Here is a 19769-nt window from a genome sequence, read left to right as displayed (position 1 = left end):
TTTTTCTACTTGTTTTGCACTTTGCTGAAGAGAAAAACATATTTTACTCCATTTTGCAAGATTATATTGATTTTTTATTTTGCAGAAAATTTTAGTAGATCTGATTCTGCATCTCAAATTGTGTGGCAATTCCTGTACTGCAATAGTGTAATTCCTGTATTGCAATACGTTCATTTTCGGTTTCATTTTTGAGATCTAAATGTGAGAATACCTTGTGCAAAATATGTGATCTTTCAACAGACCTTGCTTTCTATAGAATCATGATAAATCCAAATTCAGATAGTCATTAGGCAATGTCTCAGAAAATGTTCCAGTAAATGTAACAGAATTCATTTTTTCTACAGAAGTGTAACTTACAGTACTTTTTAAATGTCATTTGCACAGAGCTTCAATCTACTGTAATATTTTAATGGTACTATAGTATTTTAATGAAGATTTACCATTCAGTTTTGAATGGTTATCATATGTATGGGTTTTATTTCCTGTTCCCCAGGACACTTTGGAACAAGAATATATGACTATGCAGAGGAGATTGATCATGAGAGGCAATTCAGTAATAGGATCTGCAAAATACCAAGAAAGAATTAGCAAACCAAATGGCAGTGAATTAGACCCATAAGAAAAAGTTTGTTAATAAGGAAGCAAAAGCTTTTAGCTTTTACAGTAGTATCTTCAGTGAGCTGTAAAGTAATGCCTGAGAGAAAAAAAATCCCAGATCTTGTAACACTTAATATATTATTACCCACTGCTAACTCCAGAGTGAGGTAAAACTTGATTATAAATAATAGATCTGTACTATTTAGGTTGGTTATTTATACTTCTTATAATGGAAACAGTTAAGCACTACAGGTGTGAGAGCACTGAAGGAGTCTACAAATCCACTGCTGACTTCCAGGTCTGCTCTGGCTCGTTGTACGCATGACCTTCCATTGCCTTCTGCAGTCCCGGGTAGGGGCTTCAGCTCCGGGGCACTCCACTTCCTTTCCGCGCAAAGCGGATGCCGTGCTAAGGGGCCGCTTGTCCTGCGCGGGTATGAACGGTGGCGGAGGGCGCAGCGGCCACGGAGATGACCCTGGGTCCGCCTGCCTGGTGCCTCGCCGATGGCGGGTCTCCCGCGCAGCAGGTTCCGCGGACAAGGGGCTCGGCGCTCCTGAGCTGTGCGCGCCCTCGACCTTTCCACCCGAGCCCGGCCGCCTGCAAACCGGGAGCGCTGGCGGGTCCCCGCCTCAGGCCTCGCGGCGGTCACCACTGGTACCTGTTGCTTTGCGCCCCGAGCTGTCACGGGATTTGCCCCGGCAGCCCCGTCCCCTAAATCTAATAAATCACGGCATTTAAGGGGCTCAAACTACGCGCCGCGGTCCGGGACGCGCTTCCCCGCGGCCGCAGCTCCGCGCCCGCTGCGCGGCGGCGCGCGCTTGCGGCACGGCCTGACGTCACCGCCCGGGGCGGGGCGGGGCGGGGCTGCGGGCGGGGCGCGGCGCGGCGCGGCGCGGCGCGAGGCGCGGGGCGCGCGGCGGGGCGCGCGGAGCGGCGCGGAGCGGCGGGCGCGGGGCCGCGGTGCCCGCGCCATGGAGGAGTTCCTGCAGCGCGCCCGGGCCAAGCTGGTGAGTGGCGGCGGGGCGCCGCGGAGCGCCGCGGGCGCTGAAACTTCGCCCGAGTTGCGGGTCGCTGCAGGGATGCAGCTCGCGCCGCGCATCCCGCGGGGCAGCGCCCAGAAATGCTCCGCGGCAACTTTCTAAGCAGCGCTGTCATCCGCGGCGTCGAACAGCAGCGCGGGCTGGGCTGGGGCTTGTGACCTTTGCGTGGGCTGCGGTATGTTTTGGAGCCCTGAATAATTGCTGAATAATGCTGTGTTTCATGAATATACGAACCAGGTCTGGCGGGCACATGGGTGGCAGCGTGCCCCTTTGGGATTATTTGGGGGTTTGTAGGGTCTTTGAGATGTGTCAAGTTGTTGTGTAGTTGAGGGGACAAAAAATTAGAAGATAGAAAAACTGTCCCATGTAATTTCTGTGATTTGAATGTCACCGAGAATGCTGGCAAAGTTTGGGTAAGACAGACTTAAAATAACCAAGGAATCTGCACAAGTAATCACAGATTGGCTCCACAACTATGTCTCGTCTACTGTAGATAGTTAATATTTTGTTGAGAATCCCATAGACATATATGGCCAGTTTTCAAGTGAGTCTCTTGGTAGGGCTGTGCTTAAACTGCAGTGCATTTATATTGTTTACAGCGACTGATGGTCTGGCCTCAAACAGTAGATGCATTTTTTTGTTTCTTTACATGCAGTGCAACGCTAGGATGTTTTTAAGGCTGGAATGATTTTAGCTCATGTTGTTTTCAGTCATGAGGGCTGATGATCTGGGCAAAACTCTGTTTCATGGTTGTTACCTTTTGCAGGCTGCCTGCTAGCTATCCCAGTTCTCAGAGGTAGCTTCAGTTATGGGACTAGTAACAGGTTAATAGAACAATCCTCCTGAAGTCTTTGCTATGTATTTTATGGGACTTGGGGCCTATATGCTTGCAGTTCCCCCCCACTCTCCTGCCCCCTTTGGAAAGCTGCTATAGATAAGTTCACTGTTGACATTTACAGTAGTAGGGTCTTGCTGGTTTTGTAGGCGTGTTATAAATTTCTGGACTGAGCAATCATAAAATAAAGATGCTTGTTTTCCTATGGACATTATGTTCTATGTGTAATAATTTGCAAAGAATGATGCATTACACCATCTTTTGTTGTCCTGTGGATGCTAGAAATCAGAGAATGAAGGCACTTTTTGGAGGAATGGCAAAGTGGAAGAGAAAATTGGTGGCTCCCTCATTATTTAACTTTGTGCAGCCATATATTATGGTAAACTTCAGATATGTCATCTTGATGACACGGCGGCTAAAATCTTTTGCTGTGGCTTTTACTGGAGTTTGTAAAGCATTTCCCTTATGTTCTTACATAAACAGTCTGAGTTTCAGTAGGACTGCTAAAAGATATTACATAGTGCAGTTGCAAATACCAAATACACTTTTACATCAGTACTTCCTGTACTGTAACCTTTAAACTGGAAATTGGGTTTTGACAAGTTTTCTACTGAAGTATATTAAGTGTAGTTTTCTTTAATTGTAGTAGAAATTAATTAAATTAGGATAGTGGTTCCCTTTGTCCCATTAGTAAATAGCAAGCAATGTAGGTAACTTCATTCTGTTACTAAAAGCGAATACTTCATTAATCTTGCTGAATAGCTGTCGATAATCAGAGAGTTGTTTAGAAAACTGTAATTTGAAGAAGCCCATGGAACACAGAAAATATGTTTTCTTTAATTCAGATGAAATGTAGGCAACGACACAGTAACAAAGCAGTAGACCTTTTTATACTTGCTATGTGAGTAGGACTCTGGGTTTTCAAAAGTAATGCAAACTCCTCTTTATGCCTTTCGGACTACGGGAGACAAATGTGTGTTTTTAAGGAGGTGTTCTGTACAGGGGGGGAAATGAGGAGATGTCTTTCTGAATGTGATTTATGATTGTGCAGTCATGGCAGCTGAGGATGGCTGGGAAGGAAGGATCCTAGCACTAGGATGTTCAGAGAATTATAAATGTCACAGCTTGACTTCTCCGATCACCTTCTACCCCATGGTATTCTGGAAAAGGTAATCCAGAGTAGTTAAGACTTGTGTTCTGCTATGTAAAAGGCTCAATAAATGTCTTCGTTGCTTCTTGTTCAAGCCTTTTGTGGGGAATCTTTCTCTGCTGATACAAAGCAGTAATAGACTGAGTTGAGGGCAAGAAAGGGCAGTGTCTTATTTGCCACTAATGTAGGGTAAAGCTGCCTAAAAGCAGAACTATAGGGGAACAGTACAGAGTTGTGTGTTCCCATACTACTGTACCCACATCTGCAGAATACGCTGAAGCCCTGCAGTTGTGTATCAGAGCCCAAATCATGCTGGTGCAAGCATTTCACACCATAGCTGATCTTATTAGGTTAAATTGATTACAATGCATTGACTGCCTAAATACTACTCAGCATGAGTAAAGAAAAAATTTCTTAACTCGTGAACAGTAGGTCTAGACTATGGCAGGAAGAACAGTTGCTCCAGACAGGGCAAGAGAACCTATTACTGCAAGTGCTTCATCATTCGTTTGGATCTGGTTGCAGCCACAACATTAATCAAGGATGTTTTTCTGCATGGAACAAATTTTTGCCTAGGAGTACATCACAAAAAGGACTTGAGCATTTCTTGTTTTGAAAGAGTTTTGTTTTGTATACTGTCATTGATCGTTAGAGAGGGGAAACTCCCTGCATATTATTTATTAATAGTAAGGTCCATTAGGCTATTTTTTTCTTTAAAAGCAATAAATTTTACTTTTATGACTTAGTGTGTAGTCATAGAACATTCTCAGTAATCTTCAATATAGATTTATTTTTAAATTATATATCTTCTATATAAAACTGAGGGGAAAAATCTTAGAAGGGAAAACATGGCAGATACAGCAATTGCTTTACTGAAAGATTGAATTTATGGTTCACTCCTGCAGTTTTTCTTCCCGAGTCTTTCCTAAGTACTAGTAATAATGTGAGAATACCTATACTAGGTGACACCAAAGGTCCCTCTAAATCAATGTCCTTTGTTGGATATCGACAGATTATAAGTGACAGAACACATATATTTGTTGATCAGATTTTAATAGTTTAGCTCCGAATTTGTATCTGAACTAGTATGTCAGCCACTGATGGAGCAATCTTCCCTATATTTGTGTCATTCTCTTGTGTGTCATTTAGGCTTTGGGTTCCAGAAAACCCTTGAGATAGCAAGTTTTACTCATTTATCATGTGCTCTATGTGTGTGAGGCAAAATCCCTTTTTGTTTGTTTTAGACAAACTGCTTGACAATTTGAATGGATGTTCTACAGCTCTTGTGCCTTGAATAAGTATATTTCATTCACTTTATCTGTGACATTTTGCAGGTCTTATCATAGCTCTTTCCTCTTTTACCAGGCATTGGCAAGCTACGGTTTTCTAGTGTCCTTCCTTACATGAACACTGTTTCATCACACTGATCATCAGTATGGCTTTTTTTCTGAGGATTTTATAATTTTGTTAATCCTTCTAGTTGTGGAGACTAGAACTGCCTGCAGTATTTAAGGCATGAGCCTACAGTAGACCTGTGCAGTAGCAGAACAGTGATTCAAATTTTTCCCCCTTTTTTTAGGAGTTGTCGATATTTTCCTTGTTTATTTTATTGTCAGAAAGCATTTTTCTGTGATAAAATCTGCATAGAATCTGCAGGGAATGAGTGTTGTCTTTTTCTGCTTGGTCATACCCAACTTAAAACTCACATCTGATTGTATATGGTACCTAAATATAGTTAAAATAATACAGGTGGGGTTGTGTCCCCACATTTTTGTTAGTCTGCATTCCTCAGCTGTCATTTTCACTTACTGTTTTTTATCTAGTCCCTCAGCATCATGAGGCTTTTATGCAGCTCTTATAGGCAGCTTTAGATTTGAATCTCCTGAATAATTTGGTTTTGTCTGCAGCTTTTGTCACGTCATTATTTCCCTGCCTTTCCTACTGGAAATAATATTATTTATTATTTATGGATATGAAGAACAGCCTGCATCCCAGCACTTATTCTTGTGGAGGATCCTTTATAGATATTTTTCCTTTATTGTGAAAAGTAATCTTTTATTCCTATCTTTTGTTTCTTACCTTAATTCTTTATTAAACCTTGAAAGGATTTTCTCCCCGTTTTCTTTGAGGATTGAGTTTCTTCATTAGCCTCTGGGAAACTTGCAATAGTGTTTTTGGAGATCCAAGTGCAACACATTGACTAGGCAGTCCTCTGTGTGCTTGTTGATTTGGTCGAAGAACTTTAAAAGATTTTGTAGAAAAATGTCATGCTTCACAAAATCTTGCCGTCTCTTCCCCAGAATATTATATTATCAATATATTTGGTGAAGGATCTCTTCTCTGTCTCTCTCTGTCTCCGTCAGACTTTTTCAGACACAGCTGATTTCTCAAGTGAGAGAAAAGTGACCGATTAGTCAATACATCATCTTGTAATAATCTAATTACAAAAATAAATCAGAAGTCTAAGTCTTCAGTGGTATAACTTCAGAATGATTATCACAGTGTTCAAGGCAAATAGGAAAGTACAAATTCAGAAATTACTTCTGCAGTAATTCTCTGATGAGAAATGTGTGCAACATGAGGTAGTTGTTTGGTATCTTTCAAGTAATCATGTGTGCTTCAGACTGCTTAAAGTGAAGCTGAATGTTTGCAATTGAAACAAGGGAGTATGTCTAGAAAGAAACCATAAGAATTTGAAAGATTGATAGAAATCTCTTTGGGAGATGCTGAGAAAGTTACTGCCAGCCAGTACTTTCTTTCCCTGGCCTTAGGTCTGTGCTCAGTGAAGCTTAATGCTTCATGTTCTAGCTTCAGGGAAGGAAGGCAAAGAGGACAGAACAAGTCCCAGAAAGGGTGTAATGTGCAGACAGTACTGAGATATCCACATACTGCAGAAAAAAGCTTCAAACTACCAATTGAAGGATGGGTCTGCCTCTGCAGAGAATAGCAGATTAGCCGAGGAAATAATCTTTCTAAATGCTGCGTCATCTTCAGCAGTTAGCAGTGTTTGGAAAAAACCCAACTTCATTTTCAAGTTTAGTCCCTTGCTGCTGTAAAAAAAAAAAAAAAAAAAAAAAAAAGAAGAAGAAGACTGTAGCGCCAGACTAGTGTTACACCTGACAAAATAATACAATGGAAAAGTAGGGAATTATGACCCAGAGAGACATACACTGAGAAAGACTGGACTGTGTCAATGGATGTTTTTCAAAGTAAGGGCCAGGCCCATGACCAGGCAGATGCCCTTGAGAAATTACTAAAAGACTTCTGAGGCATTGCTTTGATAGCCATGAAAAATGAATGTTGTACTTGTTTCTGAGTTAGCAAAGTTCAAAGAACGGTTACTGATGATGGCATGATTTGAGCAGATTTATGTGACCACAGTTTAAAAACAAGCTGAGTCACTTAGGTATTTATTCATATTGTCTTTTATTCGCCTATCTGCAGTTCTGTTATCAGTGATAGGCAGTGGTTACTTGGAAAGTAGTATTTGATTTAGATGGGACAGAGTGGTGGCTTTATGGGAAAGGAGAAAATGTTTTAGAAGCACACAGTTATTTTCCCAGAAATTGCTGAACTTATCCAAGCAGAGAAAAAAAAACTTTGAAGTATTAAGATAAGCAATCAGGCCTTAGCTCCTCATCTATCTTCTTTGCATTAGCCCAGCAGCACACAGGGGACTTGATTCCATTTAGCAGGGCACTTAACAGTAGATACAGAATTAAGAATATGAGTAATGGTATTGACTTCAGTGAGACAATGCACATGTGTAAGTTGTACACAATCTAAAATATTGTTGCAGGATCAGAGACTTAAGGCTGATTAACCTTTTGTTCCTTAAATCAGTCAGCAGAAACCATGTACTTTCCCCCAGCAGGAACTTCATAGTCAGGATTCATCAATAATGAGGAGAAAAGAGTAAACATTGCACTAATGTAATTCTGAGATAATATTTAAACCAGCAATAGTTGTGAGCACTGCTGTGTGCATGCAGTAATCTTAAAGGCTTACTGAGATGAGTAAAATGGATAAAAAAATGTTGGAAAAATTCTAGTCCACAGTAATTCCAAATATACATTACATGAGGAATAAAATCTGAGAACATAAAAGTAGGAGGATGGAGATGGGAGCATTACTGTAACTTAAATAAGACATGCGATATAATTGTAAAAAAACAATGCAATTTTGGTTTACAGATCTCATACCACATAATAAAGCAGTACTACTCCTTTATATGGTAGGTTTATATGCACACGCGCGTGCACACACACACATCCTTATTAGAGAAGCTTATTTCCTGTGTTCTTAAACTTTTTGTCATCCTTGCTGTTCACTTTCATGCTGAATGTTTCATTCAATTTTTGTTACCGCATAACCAAAAGTACTTGGTTAATAAAATGACTTAGAGGGTTGACCTCCAAAGAAATACAAATGAACTAAGTATAAAGCTTCGTTAAAGGATTGCTGAGCTGAGATATGAGAGCAGTCTGGATTTAAAGGATGCTAAAAGCTGAGCAAAGAAGGAATCATCAATTTATGTGCATAGGTATAAATAAGAAATTGGAAAAACGTCACAGAGGCTTAATAACAAGAAAATATTTCCTGAAAATAAGGTCTTTTAGCTAGAAGAGCAGTCTCCCAAAGAAAGGAGGGGGACCCCACCTTAAAAGCAAACCAAAATAGTCCTCAAATTGGATGGAACAAATGTAAAACTATCTTAAAAAGTAACTCATAGTTGGAAAGAAAATATGCAAGGTGATTGAAGAGCTTTTCATGATATAAGCAAAGCCATATAGACCCCAAATACATAGCAGGAGCTGAGAGATAAAAATATTTTATTTCCTCTGGGTTTTCTTGCTCTACGAATGATGGAAATAAAGTTTTTCTTTTTAAACAATAGCCTATTTACCTTGGCATTTGTGAATCCATGGTGCGGGGGTATTTTCTCCCTTTTCGGAAAAAAAGAGGAGTGGAATGGAAGAATAAAACACATCTTGATGAATTCTTCCTTGGTAGAGGTAAAGTACATTGATTGGAATGAGTGGTAACTCTTTATGTATACTAACCTATTTTTAAGCATTTTGGCACAGGGGAACTTTAAGTAGGAGTTTGAAGGAAGAAGATAGGGAGATTTGGGAATGTATCTTTAACCACAGGGGCAGCATTGGAAAATATGTGAAGATCTAATTCCTATTTCTGTCAATCTTTTGTTATTGACCAGTTGGAGCAACTTTTCATTATTGAGTGCGGGATGACAGATGAAGCAGAAAAAGATTTGAAAAGGTCAGAAAATGAAGGTTAGAGATTCTGTTTAATGGGGTAGAGCAAGGAGAGCCGAGGGAGAGAGGCATGGATGCTCAGAGCCAATACAACAGAGTCAGAGTGACAGAGTAGGGAAAGATCTTTTTCCCAGCGAGGCTGTGGAAGGTGCCAGATTGCCCCTGTTGAAGCCAGAGAAGAGGACACTGCTGTGAGTAAGCCATCACATAATGGGAGCCAGAGTATTAGCTCTGAGGATGTGCGGCAGAGCTTGATCAGCAAGGATCTGCAAGACTTAGCTATAGGCAGGTTGTGTGTGTGTGTGTGTAGAGCTGGGAAATGTGGTGCCACCATTAAGGGTGATGGACGGGATAGTTTTGGCTTTTTTTTTTTACTCTGTGAGAGGGAAGTGGAGTAAAAGGAGAAGGAGTAAAAGCCTGGTTTTAGCCATGCTCGGTTTGAGGTGGCAGTGAGCGTCTGGCAAGGGGGTACCAGGGAAGGAGCTTGGGATTTTAGTCTGAAGGGGCAAGCCTGGAGCAGAACAGAAGTCCTGCTTGTCATCTGCAGTTTGGAGAGAGATAGAATTCAATGCTTAAATGGCTTGCTGACGGCTGTGTAGTATTCTTTTTCTATGAACAAGACAGGCTGGTACCAGCAATATTAGACTGGTCCATAACAGCTGGAAGAACATCACTTGTTCTGATGAGATGCTAAAGGCTGCAGCACAGTAAGGAGGACAGAGGGCTGACAGAGAAAGGTTAGGAGCACTTTAGGGAAGAATGACATCTGGATGATGTCAGACTGTTCGCTTTCTTTGTTTACTGTGTCATTTGACAGTAACTGAACAGTGTGTGATAGACCTAATGCACTGGCCCAGTTCCATTTTGCGCAGTCATAACCTGCTTTTGTAAATTCTCCTCTAGCTTCCATTTATCAGTCTGAAGCCTCCTGACGTAACCTTTTGTCTAGAGCACAGTGTAATTTTCCAACAAGAATTACCTGTTTCATACCACTTAGGAAACTCAGCTGGATCTTGGTAGCAATAATTGTGTTTAAATCTTTTTGTAATTGACACTGTTCTAGTTTCCTGCGTGGAAATGGCTCTGCTTACAGTGTCTGACACTAAATAACTAAGTTAGCTAGTGAACCAGCCTTTGATTAGGCAGCAGACCATCATGCTGAAGTGACTTTTTTCCTAATGGCTAATCTTATTGTACGTCTGTAATCTTATTGTACTACTGAGTATAAAAATTATCATACTTAATAAATACCTGCTTTTTATACAATAAAGATAAAAAAAACTTAGCAAAGATGAGTTGATAGGGAAGAAGAATCCTCCAACTGTTTCTTTAGATGCTGCCATGCTTTTATAACTTATTGAAATAAATGGAGACATAGAGTCAAGCTGTTTCACAGAGAACAGAGAAGGGCAAATTCTTCTTGGTGAATCTTGCATAATCTTCTGCAGTCAGTGGGTCAGCAGGACAAGTAAGGAACTTATATTTTGAGATTTTTTTAAATTATTTTTTATAAGAAGCAGCATTGCTCCATTTGAAATGTCTTTCACTCTTCAGAGAGGCAGTGACAAACAGCAAACTTTGCAGCTCTTGGAAGGACAGTTCCTCCTAAATATAGACAGTTGGCAAGTGATCAGTTGGCTGATTCAGCAGCCTTTTTACTAAAAAAAAGGTTTTAACACTCCATCATCAGACAGTTGCAGACATGGCTTAGTTACAGCTGAGTCAGAAGGAATGCAATGGTAGGTTAATTGTTAGAAAAGCACACATCAGTTTTTTGACAGTGCAAGTATAGAGTCCACTTAAGTTTCATGTATGTTTGCCTGATTTTGTGACAGATGAATCTACCTGAGAATTTACCCTGAGCAGCCACATTACCTGGAAAAGCAAGTGCGTATACATGATGTCCTGCTGCACTGCGTATTTAAGAAGTTTGTGTGTTTATGAAATGTTGGAAGGGTTGACTTGCTAGGTTCCTGAATTCTTTATTATATATATTCAAAGTGGATAGCCTTATTAAACTGGAAGACAATGAGTTTCAAAGCCATTGTTTCACTCTTGGCCTCCCTTTGTTTTTTTGTATTGTGTTACTGGCCTTCTAAGCAGGAATAAAATTAGGAATGATCCAGTTGATTAAGAGAGTTTACATACAGAAGACAAACAAAATTTCCCTTTTTTTTGTAAAGATGGAGTTAGAAGTCCTTTCTATTGACTTATCTTGAGCAATGGTTGAGATGGTAACCGTGTAATTTGTTCAGTAGCAAAGTATTGTAGATCACATTTCTGAGAATTACATATATATTTTTTTCCTAAATGAATTACTGTTTAATGTACAAGGAGTTTATAGACTGAATTGTATCAGTAAGGCTAGTCTGCAGTAAGTGATGTACTTTGCCCTGCCACTCTTCTGGATTTAACAGTTTGAAGAGGCTAGCAATAGATAAAGCTGTACTCAGCTTTAAAATGATACCTCTTAGCTATTATTTACATAAAAGTGTGTTCGTATATGAGAGGAAGAAGCGTAGAATGGCTTCTTATACATTCCTTGCTTTCTGTCTGCTCAGAGAGGCTGGCCAATAAAGCATGTGTAAAAACAGTTTTTCCTGTGCTACAGTGTGGAGTTTGTTCCTGCCCTAGAGAATTTTACTCACACTAGAACTGCAGCAGTGGCAGCTGTAGGAAGTATAAGCAAAGGCAGTAGCATCATTTACTCTTTGGAAGAGTGGTGTAGCTGAGGGAACAGTGTTACAGCATTTATTCTGTAGATGAGAGAGTGGAGCAGCTTGGAGTTCTACTCTTTCATCTCCAGAGACATGGACTCATATCCTGTTTTAGGTCATATGTGAAAATGAGTTTAGTGGTCTAATCTTAGCAGCTGTTTGTTCACCTCTCAAAATCATTACACAGTTTTCAGCCAGCAGCTTTTTTACATCTCTGAATGAGAACGATAGAGAGTTTTCTGAATTTAGGGCTGAAGTCTCGATTGCTCTTTTTTACAGGGCTTGCAGGACAGTTGTTTGTGTGAGCCTATCTCAGGATCAGTCTTGACTTTCCTGTTTAAAAAAAAAAAAAACAAAACAAACAAAAAAAAAAAACACAAAACAAAACAAAAAAAAAAGCCCTCAAACCATAAACTTAGATGTTCCCCCTCCACTGTGGTGTGAGAATGGGGCCAGTAGCATACCCGCAGTCTCGAAAGAGAATTTATGTATGGTGCCTACATAAAGGACAAATTTGTTTATAAAGAAAATCAACTGGTCTAAAAAATATTTTAATTAAATTTAGGTAGATATAAAGAGTTTCCTATCTGCTTGACTGAAAAAATTGAGTTCTTGATTCTTGAAAATACAGCAAGTACTGTATATTAGTTGCTTCTAATACATTACTGTGGAAATGGCTTGTATGCGATTTCTATGTTCTGTATATCTCTCCAGATAAAGCAATTTGAATACATCCCATCACTAAACTGCATATGGAGACAAACGTAGCATAAGAAAAATTCAGGCTATTCCTCCCTTCTTCCCCTTCCCAACTGGTAAAAATTATTTGGGAATTTTTTTCTTGCTCTCAAATGCCTTTTAAGTTTTCCATTAGGTTGGTAATTCAACTTCTGCTTTGTATTACAGTGGTGAAAGCAGGGAATAACTTTGCCAATTCTAATAGCATTAGTTTGTCTGTTGTGAAAAGAGACTGTGTCAGTCTGCTGAAATGGAATGTTATGTATTAAAATGCTCTATTTTAATGGTTATGTGTATACCAAGCAGCACTAAGCAAATGAACTTACACTTTGTCTTCTTTCTTTTCTCAGCTTTACAGCTTCTTATGAGTGGGAAGAATGAGATTTTTCTTTCCTTTCCTCTTTCTTTCTTGCTTCCTTTTTGTCTTTTTTGCTTTTCCTCTTTCTTTCTTTTTCCTCAGTGGGATATTGAATAGTCAGAGCCACATTATTGCTACGTGACTTTGAGGGATGGGGGCATATCAATGTATATGAAACTAATATTGTGTTGCGGTATAAATTTCAACACTTTCAGGACTCTGTGTTACAATTACGTTGTGGTTATTCACACCTGCCTGTAATACTGCAGTTTGTCATTTTCTCCTGTACCAACATATGAGCTACAGATTGGCTGTCTTGATTGTCTTAGGATACTTAAGAAGAATTGTCCTTTGTGGCATAAAATAAATTGTTTTTTAATTGCCATTTTCTCTTCCACCTTACAACACGCTTCCCATTACTAGACAAGCAGACAGTTCATCCTGTCTGCCTGTGAGGTTATTTTTCTTTGCATCCTGCCATGCTGGAAGGTAAGCAAGATGCAGGATGACATTCTAAATCTTTATAGCCTTGTTTAATTTCATGTTGGCTTTATTGTTAATTGAGTATTTAAACACTTGTCTTTTAAGTACATTAAATGTATATTTTAACTCTATACATATCTCCATTCTTTAGAGTTTAGACTGGTACTGTTTGATGATACTGTGAAAAATGCAGCGTAGTTAGCTGCCATATTAAATAATGATTAAATTCTAGCTCTATGTCTGTCAACCAGAAAACAATTACTGATATTGAATTAACATCAGTCTGTAAGAACAGAATCTACTCTTTGTTCCCATAAATCAGAAGTGGTTATAAAATGGCAGGAGCTCAAGGGTAACTAGAAACAAGGAATACTGCTTAAGAAATACTAGGCTTATGGCAGAACCTGGGAAAAACCTCACAGGCCCATTTCACGCCAGTCTGCTGAGCTGTAGCGGTCCTCCTATGCAGCAGCAGAAGGAGCAGTAGTAATTTGACATGTTCTATATAATTTGTGTCAAAGCCTCAAAGGTGATATAGTAGATCACATTCAAGGCAATGTGAAAACATCCCTCACAGATGCATGAAAATGTCTGCTACTGACTTGCTGCACTGTGAGAACATTGTACTCTCTTTAAAGTACAGATTACTCTCACAATGGACTAGAAAAATAGTGGGAAAAAAGTGAATACGTAAGTTCTTCAGGCAGGGAGTATGTATGTTGGCAAGAGAAAAGAGAAAACTGGAAGGAAGATGTAAAGACTGGACCAAGGTGTCCAACGTTTTGTCCAAGCCTTACCAGATTTCATTTGGGCCCTTATTAAAACATCACTCTTACCTAGCTCACATGCTTGCTCTTTCTTGTGCATGTGCCCATAAGAACACACACACATGCACATGCACTCGTCAACACAAAAACACTTTTGCTTTAGAAGTGAAATAATGGATTAGAGAACTCTTGGGCACTGTTCCATGTCTTAAACGTATAAACCTGACCAAAGTGCAAGGCTGAGTATGCGTGCATACACATGCACATGCATGTTTGCTTATGTGTGTGCTGTATTGCAGCTCCCAAAGAGTATAATTTGTGTCTTGCTTGGGTGGTGTGAGGATGTAGCACCCTGTATTCCCGACTTGTGTCTACGGAAGTTCTTGTAGAAATTGTTGAGGCATAGGAGGAAATTCCTGTGATGATGGGAGAGAAGGCCAAAATGAATAAGGCTAGCATACACGGCATCTAAGTACTAAAAATACAGTCCTCTTAGCTAAACTTATACCCCCTAATGAGAGGGGAACCTAGACCTTACTTATGCCCCTATTGCATGCTATGATTTTTGCCTTTGTGAGAAAAACTATGCAAGAAATAGGGTATTCTTGAATACTCTATTTTCACTTCAATTTGAAGGAAATATGTGAAGCTTTTAGTGCTTGCTTTGAAACTTTAAAAGAAGTGTTGAAACATACATGATAGTCAAAGTTATGTAAGCTTTTCTCCAAAATCTAAAATAGATCTGTTCTTCCATACAGTCAAAATTTGACATGCTCTTATGTATATTTTCAGGGCTAGAGATTAACAAGTATGTCATTAACAGATACATTAGAGCATTTCAGGTTATTGAGAACACATTTAAAGTCAAATGACTGTCATTTTTAACAGGAAACAGAGCCTGAGCTCCATCCTCTGGAGATCTCTACGGAGTCCACAGCTGCAGTTAATAGAACAGGTGACTGGATGTCACCAACACTGTACACAGCTATAACTGGAAGATAATTTATCTTCAAGTTAAAAAGATTTACCCTGACAATAAGCCATTCATCTATGACAGTCTAGAGTAGCTAAGGATTGGTGTGCTTTCTGAATCAAGTATACTTTGTATGCTTTTTTTTTCCTTTTCTTTTTTTAAGAGCGACACATGGTCCTGTTTGTTTTGAGGATTCTTAACACATTTCTAAACACTTGGAAAATAAGTAATTCATTTTTTGGCAATTTGATGTGAATTAGATTGATAGGTGAAAGAGAGGAACATAGAATGCACTGCTGTGAGTGCTCAGTGTTAGAAACCGCTGTCCTACTAAGAAAATTAGCCAAAAGTATGTATGAATAGAAGCAGAGCAAAGGAATTTTTGTGCATCTTCTTCATCTTTACAGAATACTTGGATACTTACAATCCCTCTATATTAATATTGAGACCTGTTTTGAACAAGACATGTTTAAGTTAGGAATAGTTTGTTGGAAATCAGTGTGACTTCGTTGTTTGAAATGGTTGGTGAACGAGACAGGGTCAAGCCAATGAGTAAGAACCAGAAAAAAAAAGGAAACAGAGAAAAGTAGAAAGTATAATGACAGTATGAAAGATCTTGCTGAAATTCTTTATTGAATGCACAAGTGTCCTATTTGTATTTGGTCTCTGGTGCTACCAAGAATCTAAATAATGGGAAAGGCTCACTAGAAAACTTCCTCTCTTCCTCTTTTCCCTATACTTACATAGTCTGTTTGCAGTTGCTAGTTACTATTGTTAGACAGAGATTAATTTCAGGAGCCAAGGTTTGTATAACTGCAAATGTTTCTGAGGGCATTTAATTAACTTAAATCAACATACCTAAAGTTTAAAATAGCTCAAACCCACTGAGCTTTAATAACTAGGTCTTCTTTCCTAGGGAGCCCTTATAAATACGCCTATAGAGCAGTTGTATTTGAAGGCCAGACAGAAGTATAAGTCAAGGGAATTAAATATTAGTTGAAAATGGTGCGATATTTCCTGTTACAGAGGTATGGGTTTTTCCTTCTTTTTTCTTTGTTGCAGGTGACTTGTGCTGTCGATGCCTCTGTGCAAGGAGAGTTTTTGCTGTTGGTTCTGAAGAAGTCTATGCGGGGTCACAATGTTATTGCCAGTGTCTGACAGGGTGTTCTGTCATCCAGCACCTAACACTAAAGCTATCTAGTGTCTGTTTCTTAACACACTTTGTGTATTGTGAGTACATCCTTTGTAGTGTTTGCAGAGATAAGATATAAACAAGTCTGATTTTTAGCTCTTAAATCATCTGTTCTTTAATTACAGAGATTTGTAAGTACCAAATCCTTGAATTGAACTTGCTGTCAGTGAAGGAGAAAAAGGAAGACACAGGATATCAGTGTGATGTGTTCTTTGTAGCTAATTTTACTCAGTAAAGAAAATGCACTGAGTAGAGTGAGGGCTGAGTAATGTCTTTTCTGTCCCTGTCCCTGGCCTGTATAGTTCCTGTCCCAGGAAGCCAGTAGAAGGATGAGAATGGAGCTGGGTGTAATTTGTTCCAGTTCTACCATGCTAATAATGAGGAGAACCAGAGCAAACAGTGGACTGACCACACATCTTACAAATTTTGGGTGGGGATGGAAAACTGTATCCCTTTTCTGTTTGTACATACCTTCCATATGGTGTTAGTTCCTAAGCAGATATCCCAAGTATTTACAGCCTATTAAACTTACAGAAAAATAGTTCACTTATTTCCTAGAATATTAAGTAGTGTCTAGAGGATGTGCAGATACGCTGTCTCACTGAATATAGCAAGCATGAGTACCTGAGTATGTACCCCACCCACCCACTTTTAAAGAGCCCAGAGTTCATACTTGTAGGCACTTCTGCTTCTCTAATTTAAGTCTGACGTTTTGACAGTTTTGACAGTAGAATAAAATTGTGCTCCATAGAAGTCTCTGTAACCCCATCCCATCATAACCATTTTAAGTTAATTTCTTCATAGTAATGTGTAAATTCTTAGAAACATGAAATGTGGAATTATTTTAAAACAGTGAAGGTTATCTGGGAGTTTAGTGTTAGGTCTGTATTTTCAGTAATCTAGAGGCGGGGGCTGTGGAGCTAAATAATCATTCCTACAGTAAAGCTGGAAGAAAGGGTAAAATATCTTTACCGATAGTAATAAAAAATGGAATAAGTCAGTTGTTTGCTGTATTATTTCTATTAACAGAATTCAGTGCTCTGTTATGTGTTATGACCAAAATATTTTGGAGGAAATGGGAGGAGCATAGTAATACTATTCCTGAAAGATGCTATGCTTCATGCTTTTTCTGCAACTTCTTATGAGCTTTAATTGGTGGTAGCTTGAATTGATATTAGCATCAGATCTGTGATGTATGGAGAATTGTTTACATTTATTAATAAAAAAAGGGGACTTACAAATCAGAAAACAATAATGTGGAAAATTATTATATTGGTATGTTTGCTTTGGACAGAATTTCTGAAATATGTGTTGCGTTTTTCTCTTTTTTTGTTTCTTCCTTTGCCTTTTAGAGTGATTATGCTGAGTCTCTGCTATGATTGGGTGCTATGATGTTATTGGTATAGTATAGCCGTGATGGATGAAGGAACTGCTTATATAGGCATGATCTATGTCTTTAATGTCCTGCCAATTGGAAAATATTCAGACCTTCGGGTCTGATTGTCATTTTTCTGACAAATTATATACTAATTAAGATATTTTGTCATTTAAATATTCTCTAATACGTTGTCTGAGTATTGTTTTTTATGCTGAAGCATTTCTGGAAAGAATATAGCAGAATCATGGAGCAGAATCAAATGAAGATTTCAGGTAACTGTGGTACAAAGTTTGCCCTTGCCCTTGCGCATTTTAAAGTGATATTTGAAACTGGATTTTCTCTTATTGTAAAGCACAATTATCATTTTGTATCCTTGACGTTAATTGATTTCACAGAGTAAATGTCAGCAGAGTAAAAATTGTGGATTCTCTTGCTAACATTAACTGAAGCATGTTTCAAAGGCCTAGAGCTCCTCAATATATTCTTCATAGCAAAACAAGAATTTTGTGGCATTCTCCAAGTTGATGGAAATCGTTACAATGTATTCATAAGGCTGGTTTTAAAACAGTATTAGTACAGTATTCTTCATATGACTTCAGCAAAAGGATCTGGATCTTCTCTGATAGTCGTAATAGTCAGTTGTTATCACTAGACCTCATTCTCATGAAATTTGCTTTTCTTGTATTGCTGTGCTGTCTATGTAATAGATGACTCAAATCAGGAAGCCTCTGCAGTCTCTACTTTAAATAAGTGTAACTAGCTTACTGATCTGTTTAAGAGATCATATAGTGAAGTATCTCAGCTCTCTTTTAAGTCTCTGTTAAGCATTTCAAATATTTTTTAAAGACTATTGTGCTTTTTTTGTTTTTATACATATGAACTTCATCTAGTGCTTGAGATGAAATGCTGAAACGAGGCTGACTGTAAACACTTTGCCATTAGATCTTATCAGCTTATCTTTGACTGATACTGAGCAAACAGTATTGTGTTCACCACTACACATTTAGCTAATAAAAGAAAAGGAAAGACTCATGCCGTGTTTATTTTTAATGGAGTTTTCTAATTCCATTAATATGGAACAGATAGCCTTTCAACAGGTGTATAAGCCCAGCACATGCCCCTCCCCCCCATATAAGAGAAAGCAAGCTACACATAATATTTTATCTTGTTCTTTTAATTTGAAATACTTATATTTGGAAAAACGCTCTGTAATGGTCCTCTGATCTGCTAAGATTTACGCAATTAACTCAACAGAAATAATAAACTAAAGAAATAATCAGATTGAGATCAGAGAGTGACCTTATGCTGCAGTGCCATGAGATCATTGCCAATTTTTGTCTAAGTTGTATTGCCATTGTTCTTGTTTTGACAAATGTTTGGCTGGATGTGTGTCTATGACTGCAGGGGTGATGAATTCCTTCTTTTAACATCTTGAACGCTCTGCAATACAGAGAATTTTTAATTCATGGGTTGGAGCATTCCCATACACAGGAGTTGTCTTCCTGGGGCATACTGAAAGTCCATCTGTTGGACTGTGTGTTGTTTAATTTCATGCAAATTCTGAGTGCCCTACCAGTGCTTTCGTATTCTGCAAGGAGAAAAGTGTACATCTAGCTATGGTCAGTCCTGTTCATCAGACATTTTGATTTGCGCAGATCCCATTTATGTACCTAGCTTTTTTTGTTTTGTTTTAAGTTGAGGACTTGTCTGGGCAAGAATGACCTAGGAGGGATGTTGTCCTCTCTGATTTTATCTTGGAAATGCTTTAAGCAAGTTTAGAGCTCCATGATTTGGAAGTAAGACATTAGGGAAGGCTATAGCTTATGCATCTCCTTGCCTATGCCCCCTTTATTGTTATCTACAGGAGATCGAGAAATCAATGTATGCTGCTTTTCCTAGCAATACGCTCTTTATTGAGAACCAAGAGCTTGAGGGCTCAGGAAGATCAAGCAAATCCCTGTATAGTGGTGTACACAGTTCATGATATCCTTTATCAGTGATTTCTGCGTATTAAAAATTACAGCAAAGTATGTTAAATATGAAACCAGAAGATATTCTTGATCTGCATGGGAACTGGCTAATAAAAGTTAAATATTAGCAATGTAATTTATTCTTTTTATTATTATTGTGCTTTTTTTCCTAAAATATTTGTATTAAAGTTTTTCAAGTTAGAGCAGCGGGGGATTACAAGGGATGGTGAATTACCCATTTTAGTGTTAAATGAGAAGATATTTTTTAATATTCAACAGAACTATCATTGAAGAG

Source organism: Rhea pennata, chromosome Z (assembly GCF_028389875.1).
Source record: "Rhea pennata isolate bPtePen1 chromosome Z, bPtePen1.pri, whole genome shotgun sequence".
Classification (NCBI taxonomy): Eukaryota; Metazoa; Chordata; class Aves; order Rheiformes; family Rheidae; genus Rhea; species Rhea pennata.
The sequence above is the reverse complement of the archived record's forward strand: the minus strand, read 5'-3'. Positions refer to the sequence as shown.